Here is an 11,123-nt window from a genome sequence, read left to right as displayed (position 1 = left end):
AGCAGGAGGTTAACCCGAGGACCGCAATGTTTATGTTTTTATGCAAATGTTAATTTACTGTGATTTCATGTTTTGAGGGAAACACGTTGAGCATACCTTTTGTGAGCAAATTTTATTGAAGTCATTGTGAGCAACCATGTCTTATGGAGGACTTTGTTGAGATATTTTATGGCAAACTTTGAAGGTTATGTTATGTTTAAGAAAATTTTAAATTTTTCCGCAAATTTGGAACGGTAAAAGTACGGTACGTTACAGTTTCTCTTTGAGCCAGATAGATGGAGGAATTTTCTTGCATGATCTCTTGCATCCAGGTGCGGAGACTTATTTACAAGGGTTGTCAGGCTTTCTTGGCCAGCATTATTTCTGCACCTGACGTACCCACTCTGTCATTATCTGATGTACCAGTAGTCAGATATTTTCTAGACGTCTTTCCAGATGACGTCACAGGCCTTCCACTAGAGAGAGATGTGGACTTTTCCATTGATCTTATGCCAGGCACTGTGCCAATCTCTAAGGCACCGTACCGGTTAGCTCCCGCTGAGATGTTAGAGCTCAAACAAAAAATTTAGGAGCTTCTTGAAAAAGAATTCATTCGCCCTAGTTTCTCACCATCGGGCGCACCAGTACTCTTCGTAAAGAAGAAGGATGGAAGCATGAGGTTGTGTATCGATTACCGAGAGTTGAACAAGGTAGTGATCAAGAATAAATACCCACTACAAAGGATCGAGGACTTGTTCGATCAGTTGCAGGGAGCTACAGTGTTCTCTAAGATAGATCTTCGATCAGAGTATCATCAGCTGATGGTAAAGGATGCAGATGTTCATAAGACAACCTTCAGAACCAGATATGGGCATTACGAGTTTTTAATGATGCCGTTTTGACTGACGAATGCTCTAGCGATATTTATGGACCTCATGAACCGAGTGTTTCAGCCCTACCTAGATCAGTTCGTCATAGTGTTCATCGATGACATTCTTATAAACTCGAAGAACCATGAAGAGCACAGTCGGCATCTGAGTACAGTTTTGCAGAGTCGCAAGCTGTTTGCGAAATTCAGTAAGTGTAAATTCTAGTTGAAGAAGGTAGAGTTTTTGGGTCATATAATATCTAACAGTTGTATCGAGGTGGATCCAGCTAAGGTAGCAGCAGTTAAGGAATGGGTTGAGCCGAAGAATGCTCAGAGATTCGCAGTTTTCTAGGCCTAGTAGGCTACTACAGGAAATTTATTCAAGGGTTTTCTTCGATAGCAGTGCCACTCACTTCACTGACAAAGAAGAATTCTAAATTCGTGTGGAGTGATGAATGCCAGAAGAGCTTTGATACCTTGAAGCAAGCTCTTATTTCAGCACCAGTGTTAGCCATGCCAACGGGACAAGGCGATTTTGTGCTATACACCGATGCCTCTAAGCTCGGTTTAGGCGCAGTTTTGAAGCAGCATGGTCGGGTGATAGCTTATGCTTCCAGGCAGTTGAAGGTTCATGAGAATAACTACCAGACTCATGATCTTGAGTTAGCCGCTGTCGTCTTTGCGTTGAAGATATGAAGACATTATTTGTACGGCGAGAGATGCCAGATATTCACTGATCACAAGAGTCTCAATTATTTCTTCACTGCAGAAAGAGTTGAATATGAGACAGAAACGGTGGTTAGAGTTAGTGAAAGACTACGATTTTGAAATTAGCTAGCATCCGAGGAAAGCTAATGTTGTAGCAGATGTTTTGAGCAGAAAGGTTGCAGTCGTAGCACATTTATCAGTACAAAGATCCCTTCAGTCAGAGATTCAGAGATTCGGGTTAGAGGTTTATCGTAAGGCAGAGCTCCTAAACTATCTAATCTGACAGTCCAATCTTCTTTGCTAGACCAAATCCGTGCAGGTCAGTCTTCAGATGAGCAATTATAGAAATGGAGACTGAAGGATGAGGCCAAGAGCAGTGTACTCTACACAGTGTCTGATGGTATTATGAGATACATAGGTAGAATGTGGGTGACTAGTGTTGATTCGATCAAAGAGGATATTCTGATAGAGGCACATGCATCTCCATATTCCATTCATCCAAGAGGTACCAAGATGTACAAGGATTTGCAGATTCGGTATTGGTGGCCAGGCATGAAGAGAGACATCCGCCGATTTGTGTCTGAATGTCTCACCTGTCAGCAGGTAAAGGCAGAGCATCAGAGGCCACCAGGGATGCTTAAGCCACTCCCTATCCCCGAGTGGAAATGGGAGAATATCACCATGGACTTCGTTGTTGGTTTGCCGATGTCAGTCAGAGGATTCAATGCCATTTGGGTTATAGTGGATCGACTTACCAAGTCGTCATATTTCTTGTTACTGAAGACGACTTTCTCCATGACGCAGTATGTGGAGCTCTATATCGGAGAGATAGTTCGGTTGCACGGGATCTGTAACGTACCGTATTTTGAACTACTTGAAATTTGCGGAAAAATAAAATTTTCTTAAATATAAAATAAACTTTCAAATTGTGATCATAAATAAACTGTCCAACCAAAATTATTTGCAATAAGATAGATCACATATAAAGTTTGCTCGAGAAAAATACTTGTTTAAACATAATAAACCAAAACGTAAAATCAGAGTAGTTGAAGCATTGCATAAAAACTTAAAAACATGGGCGGTCCTTGGGTCTAGCCTCCCGCTCAGTCCAAGCCAGCTCACTGGTCCTCACCTCTCGTCTCCTCAAATTCATTCTCACCTGCATCGATCAAGTCTAGTGAGTCTAAAGACTCAACACGCATAAATTGAAGATAACAAGTAATACATAATAAAACCACATGCACCTTTAAAATAAGACGAACATACTTGAAACTTGAACGTAATAACATAAACGTACTTGAAACATAAACGTAGTAGCATAAACGTAGACGTGCCATCATCAAAATAATTTTCTTAAACTTACTTGCATCATATATACTTGGGCATACATAACATCATTTTGCGTAGAAATATGTTTCAAAGAAAGTGACCCATACATAAATGCACCTGATCAGACTAAACCACAGTATTGGGCTAACAGGGATGATCTACTGCCACATACATGAGATCCCCGTTCATAATTTAACGGGTGGATTGGTCACTGGTCATACTTTACCGTTTTCCAATCTTGATCTAAACCCGTTCATAATTTAACGGGGTGGATTGGTCCCTGTTCATACTTTACCGCTTTCCAATCCATACATAATTTGGTCACAAGACATTTAGCATACCTCAAAAACTTAAAAGTATTTTCTTCGCATGTCGAACATACTTACTTGGCTTTTAGGGCTTCGTTGGATCTCGCTTGGGGCCACTGCTGCATATACTAACATGAATTCAAACACTTATCTTGCATAACTTAGAAGTATAGTATTGCTCACACCCAAAAATGACAATTTTCCTTATGACAAACTAAATCTCTCGTGACTCGACCTCGTTTAATCATCGTTATAAATCATAACATCAAACCCCAAAACAATCACTAAAAGAAAGAATTTTTTTAATTTTTTTTAAAAAAAGGTATTCAGACCCTGTGTAGGGGTCTGGGTAGGCACTAGAATTTCGAATTTTCAAAGTAAAAAGGGCACGGACTTCGTGTCGGGGTCTGGGTAACCTCTGTAATTGGAAATTCACGAAAATTCACTAACTTATTGATTCATCCTTCCAATCCAAGCCTAAAGACCATGAACGAACACGTCAAGACTCATTCTAAGAAGTTATTACATTGATTCAAACCCGTACAAACAACCCAAACGTCCCTAAGCATCGACAAGCAACTTTAATACAATAATAACCCGTAATTCAACATCGTTTCGCTTCCTACGACTTCTATTACATTCCAAGCCAATCCCGACTCAAACGAACCACCAAATAACTCCTAAATATATCCCATAACATATCTAAATGCAGTAACACAAGCCCGGCGATGCCCAACGAAGCCTGAAACAAATAACTTCAAGAACATGTCAAGAACACATTTTCATAAAAGTCGCAGTTTGAGCAGTCCCACGAAAACGATCATAACTCACTCAATTATATCCAAATATTTCGAATTTTATATCAAATCGAAGGTATTGAAAAGTTCTACGTTTCATACGTTGAAAGTTTTTCTAGAAAGCAACCGAAAAATCTCAGTATTTAAAAGACCAGCAAAAACGACTTTTTGAGATCCCCAAAATGGTTTCAAAAGTGATCCCAACATAATTGCTCAAACTTCTACACATCACATATGGATTTTCTTGCATAAAAACATCGGAACACATAATATGACTCGTTGGAAATATTCAGAGAGGGGCGGCTGCACTCTTGCTCTAAGAACCCTAATATTTTCATCTCAAAATCTGAAATATAGTGTAAGGAATTGTGTGTGTATGTGTAATTAACGTGAATGTGTGTGTGTAAAAAGAGTGTGTGCGTGAGTTTTGTGTAGGTAATTAGGGGAAATTTTGTGCTTAATTGATAATTAACAACTAATTAAAATACTAACCTCTCTCTAACTTTAAATAACATCTCTTAATTTAAAATAAAATGTACAAATGACAAATCTTTAAGAACTTTAAAGTTATAAAATAACCTAATAATTAAATAAACCTTTTAAAATACTTAGAACTAAATAAATCATTTAAAATACCCCAATACTAACTTTAAATAAAATACCTCATTTTAAAATTGCCAAAATCGTCGCCAGTCTCTTTTTCTAGATCCCACATGGAATAATCGCCTAAAACATGAAACTCAAAAAAATATTTAATGTGCATCACATAAACATAAATAATTTAAAATGATATGTTTAAATAAATCGTGCATCTTTAAAATCATTTTAAACTTAATTAAATATTTAAACAATTTAAATAAATACATGAGTTTTACGTGTACTGATTTTGGGCTCTACAGTTTCTCCCGCACTTATATAAATTTCGTCCTCCAATCAAGTCTTACCAAACAACTCCGGGTAGCGATTTCTCATATCAGTCTCGGTCTCCCAAGTGGCCTCTTCCAATGATTGATTCAGCCACCAGACTTTGACCAGTTTAGTCGCAGTTACACGATAGTATAAAATGTCCCGTAATAGAAATGATTAAACCAATTCTAAATAAAGTAAGCATCTTATTAGGAGACACATTATAACATTTATTGACATTGTTTTGGAATATAAATAGTAAATTTTAATAAAATACTTTTATGATTTATACTTAATTTATTTATAATTGCATATTTCATTTTTCTTTAGAAATAATAGGTTGTTGTGTATATTAATAAGAGATTTTGTACATAAAATAACAACTCATTTGGATAAAGATATTGATGAAACAATTATTGTTATCATTCAGATGTGTCAAACACGTGTCATGTCACAAAATTGTTTGTGAATGTGGATTTAGATGAAATTATTGAATTTTAAAAAAAGTATTTCTCATTAATAGATTTACATTTTTTTATATCACATGTTAAAAAATAATAATATATAACTTCTAAAAAATATGTATTAAGGTTGGTGGTCGACATCAATACACTAAACATGATAAGCACCATCTCATTGTCATAAGCTAATACAATCTAAAATGTTGATATATGATACTTATTATTAGTCAAAAAAATTAATAGATGTGTGTTGTATTTAAGAAAGTTTTTTAAAATTAGCGAAAAAATATTTTTTATAATTATATTATTTTTTTCACTTTAAATGTCTATTAATTTTTCTCTGATTTGTAATAATATCATTCTGTGCATCGCACGGGTTAAATACTAGTTTAAATAAATACACGAGTTTTACGTGTACTGATTTTGGGCTCTACAGTTCCTCCCGCACTTATATAAATTTTGTCCTCCAAATCAAGTCTTACCAAACAACTCCGGGTAGCGATTTATCATATCTGTCTCGGTCTCCCAAGTGGCCTCTTCCACTGATTGATTCAGCCACTGGACTTTGACAAGTTTAGTCACCTCGTTCCGAAGTGTCCGTTCCTCTCTGCCTAGGATTTGTACGGGTCTTTCCTCATATGACAGATATGGAGTCAATTGCAACGGCTCGAAGCTCAAAACATGCGAAGGATTAGCTAGGTACTTCCTCAGAATCGAGACATGGAACACATTGTGTACCCCGGCCAGATTCGGTGGAAGGGCAACACGATAGGCTAGTGTCCCAACTCTGTCCAGAATCTCGAACGGTCCAATAAACCTCGGACTAAGCTTGCCTCTCTTCTCAAATCTCATAACACCCTTCATGGGTGCTATCTTTATGAAAACGTGATCACCTACGGTAAACTCTAGATCTTTTCTCCTCTTATCAGCATAGCTATTTTGACGACTCTATGCGGTCTTCATCATGTCTCGGATCTTGACCACCACATCTGCAGTCTGCTGAACTATCTCTGGACCAAGTTCTGCCCTCTCACCAAACTCATCCCAATGAATTGGTGATCTACACTTCCTTCCATATAATGCCACGTAGGGGGCCATACCTATAGATGCTTGAAAACTGTTGTTGTAGGTAAACTCCACTAGAGGTAGCTTTGATTACTAAGTCCCATGGAAGTCTATTATACAGGCTCGCAATAAATCCTCCAGAATCTGAATCACTCGCTCAGACTGGCCATCTGTCTGAGGGTGAAAAGCCGTACTGAATAGCAACTTCGTCCCCATGGTTGCGTGCAAACTCTTCCAAAAGGACGATATAAACCTCGGGTCCCTGTCATACACAATAGAAACCGGGATTCCATGCAATCGTATCTCCCTGATATAGAGCTCCGCATACTGCGTCATGGAGAAAGTCGTCTTCACTGGTAAGAAGTGTGCCGACTTGGTGAGTCGATCCACTATAACCCAAATAGCATTGGATCCTCTGACCGACCTCGGCAAGCCAACTACAAAGTCCATGGTGATATTCTCCCATTTCCACTCGGGGATAGGGAGTGGCTTAAGCATCCCTGCTGGCCTCTGATGTCTCTCTTTCACCAATTCTAACCACTGTCTCTGTCTCATATTCAGTTCTTTCTACGTGAATAAATACTTGAGACTCTTGTGATCAGTAAATATCTGGCATTTCTCGCCGTACAGGTAATGTCTCCATATCTTCAAAGCAAAGACAACGACGGCTAACTCAAGATCATGAGTCAGGTAGTTCTTCTCATGCACCTTCAATTGTCTGGAAGCATAAGCTATAACCCGATTATGCTGCATCAACGTTGCGCCTAACCCGAGCTTAGATGCATCGGTGTACAACACGAAATTGCCTTGACCTGCTGGCATGGCTAACATTGGCGCTGTGATAATGGCTTGCTTCAAAGTGTCAAAGCTCTTCTGACATTCGTCACTCCACATGAATTTAGCATTCTTCTTTGTCGGTGAACTGAGTGGCACTGCTATTGAGGAAAATCCCTGAATGAATTTTCTGTAGTAGCCTGCTAAGCCTAGAAAACTGTGGATCTTTTACGTATTCTTCAGCTCAACCCATTCCTTAACTGCTGCTATCTTAGCTGGATCCACATCTACACCACTACTAGATATTATATGACCCAAAAAAAGATTGTTGCGAATCTTAAATTTCGAATAACATTAATCCATAAAACCCCAAACTATACAATATCGATATTCTGCTTAGATAATAAAACCTTCCTTGCATCAAACACATGCTTAAACTATTTCCTTCCCAATTACATTATAGTTGAGGCCTAAGACACTTAAACCTTCCTCATTAGAACAAACGTCACACTTTGACGTATCCTCAATACTTAATTCATTCTAACATATAAAGCTTAATAAGTTTCCCCTGTTAATGATAATTCTAATAAATCAACTTCACTTATAACCCACAGAATTCTAGAATCCTCATAAAAAGATTTTAGATTTCTTACTCAATAAAAATCTTAATATTCGACCATTGGTAACCTATGTTGAATACAACTACTTTTTTTTTATTTCACCCAATATCCCCGTATGATCACCTACTTCATAAACTTGAAATTAAAACTACACAACCCAAGTAGTCTTAGATAAACTAATTCCAGTACTCATATCCACTTAATCTTAAGTTTCTTAATGACTTACAAAGATTCCTCAAAACAAGGTGATTGATAGGGCCTCTTGCCAAGACTATCGACATCAATGTCCATCTGGTCCTGCCCTGCCGCCAAAGCTCTCGACACGGCAACTGTATAAGTTGTAGGACCAGCAACCCTGACACCACGGCGCAAGATCGACCGCAAAGAATCCATTAATGCCTCGGATTCTCCCGGGAATCATTTGCCATCAGAGGCACAAAGTGACACCCCTCTCAAACTCCCTGACGAAGTCTGCCACGCTGCTGTCTCCCTGTCTCAGCGACAAGAACTCCCTGGCCAGGCGAGAGCGTACTTCTTCAGTGAATTACTCGGAGTAGAAAATCTCCTTGAACCCATTCCACGTCAGTGTTTGTGACACTGACACGCTTTCCCACCAAAGCCTTGCGTCTCCAGTCAACAAGAAGGTGGAACATTTAACTCTGTCAGCATCATGCAGCTCCATAAATGCAAAGATTACCTCGATGGACTTAATCCATATTTCCGCTATCATCGGGTCAGTATTTCCCGAGAACTCCTTCGGATCCATCCTCTTAAACCTCTCATAGACTGCCTCCAGTTTGGGCTTTGCCCCTGTGTCTACTGCAGTCTGGTTCCCCACAAACTGCACGAAGAACTAGGTCATCCCTACAAGCATCCGAGCCTGCATATCTGGGGGTGGACGAGGAGGAGTGACCCTCTCCCCATCCTGAGCTTTCCTATTCTCATCCCCTGCTTCACGCAAAATCCTACGTCTGGGAGGCATACTGTTCTAACATTTACCCAATACGTAAATCCAACATGCATGAACATAATACTAATATCATAAGATGCACGTAGTTTGAACTTAAAACATGCACATGCTGAAATCATGACTTGATGCTTACTACATGAAATAATTTAAAACCTTATAACTTACAGACTTGAGGTGGGACTTCGTGAGCTTCTCGCAACTGGCAGTAGGCATAACCCTTTACTAGAACATCGATCTGATACCAACTGTAACGTACCGTATTTTGAACTACTTGAAATTTTCGGAAAAATAAAATTTTTCTGAAATATAAAATAAACTTTCAAATTGTGATCATAAGTAAACTGTCCAACCAAAAGAATTTGCAATAAGATAGATCACATATAAAGTTTGCTAGAGAAAAATACTTGTTTAAACATCATAAACGAAAACGTAAAATCAGAGTAGTTGAAGCATTTCATAAAACCTTAAAAACATGGGCGGTCCTTGGGTTTAGCCTCCCGCTCAGTCCAAGCCAGCTCACTGGTCCTCACCTCTCGTCTCCTCAAATTCATTATCACCTGCATCGATCAAGTCTAGTGAGTGTAAAGACTCAACATGCATAAACTGGAAATAACAAGTAATACATAATAAAACCACATGCACCTTTAAAATAAGACGTACATACTTGAAAGTTGAGCGTAATAGCATAAACGTACTTGAAACATGAACGTAGTAGCATAAACGTAGACGTACCATCATCATAAGAATTTTCTTAAACTTACTTGCATCATACATACTTGGGCATACATAACATCATTTTGTGTTGAGATATGTTTCAAATCAAGTGACCCATACATAAATGCGCCTGATCAAACTAAACCACAGTATTGGGCTGACATGGATGATCCACTGCCACATACATGAGATCCCCGTTCATAATTTAACGGGTGGATTGGTCCCTGATAATACTTTACCGCTTTCCAATCCTGATCTATACCCGTTCATAATTTAACGAGGTGGATTGGTCCCTGGTCATACTTTACCGCTTTTCAATCCCATACATAATTTGGTCACAAGACATTTAGTATACCTCAAAAACTTAAAAGTATTTTCTTTGCACGTCGAACATACTTACTTGGTGTTGAGGGATTCGTTGAATCTCGCTTGGGGCCACTGCTGCACATATTTACATGAATTCAAACACTTATGTTGCATAACTTAGACGTATAGTCATGCTCACACCCAAAAATGACAATTTTCCTTATGACAAACTAAATCTCTCGTGACTCGACTTCGTTTAATCATCGTACTAAATCATAACATCAAACCCCAAAACAATCACTAAAAGAAAGAATTTTTTTTAAATTTTTTTTAAAAGAGGTACACGGACCCCGTGTAGGGGTCCGGGTAGGCACTGGAATTTCGAATTTTCAAAGAAAAAAGGACACGGACTCCGTGTCGGGGTCTAGGTAGCCTTTGTAATTGGAAATTCACGAAAATTCACTAACTTATTGATCCATCCTTCCAATCCAAGCCTAAAGACCATGAACCAACACCTCAAGACTCATCCTAAGATGTTATTACATTGATTCAAACCCGTACAAACACCCCAAACGTCCCTAAGCATCGACAAGCAACTTTAATACAATAATAACCCGTAATTCAACATCGTTTCGCTTCCTACGACTTCTATTACATCCCAAGCCAATCTCGACCCAAACTATTGAGGACCGGGTTGAGTTTAGAAGGGGGGTTGAATAAACTCAACGGCAAACTTAATCGATTTTTCCGAATGATGTGCTAAAATCCTGTTAGAGATACTAACAGATTCTTGTTCAAGTTTAAAGACCAGTATATCACAAGATAATGTGCGGAAACGTCTGTTGGTTAGTGGGTGAAAAATAGTGAAACAAAAAAGCCGTAGATGGCACAGGGTTTGTTTCTGGAAGTTCGAAGATGAATCTTCTACGTCTCCCCTTCTTCTGTTTCCAAAATGTATCACTAAAAGACTTTGGTGAATACAGTACAACAGTTGTACACACCCACTTCAACAGGACTTACCATTCGCCTACTGAAACTCTTAGTTTTACAACTCAACTACTTGAAAGATCTTAAGTTCTGGAAAGAACTCTTTTCCAGTTACAAAGTCTTCTATTTATGAAGTGAATAGCTTAAGAGAGATAAAGAAAATAGCTAGCACAAAATGATCTCAAATGATCAAGTGTATGCAATGAAGCGTGTGCTGCTTTTTCAGTGTTGAGCTTTTTAGATGACTGAAGTTTCTAGCGATGCTCGAATGATATTCTTTCACTTAGATTCGTTCACTTCACTCTTTTTCTTGAAAAGTGCTTCGTCTCCA

This window comes from Primulina eburnea, chromosome 5 (genome assembly GCF_022965805.1).
Source record: "Primulina eburnea isolate SZY01 chromosome 5, ASM2296580v1, whole genome shotgun sequence".
NCBI classification, from domain to species: domain Eukaryota; kingdom Viridiplantae; phylum Streptophyta; class Magnoliopsida; order Lamiales; family Gesneriaceae; genus Primulina; species Primulina eburnea.
Note: the sequence above shows the minus strand (reverse complement) of the source record.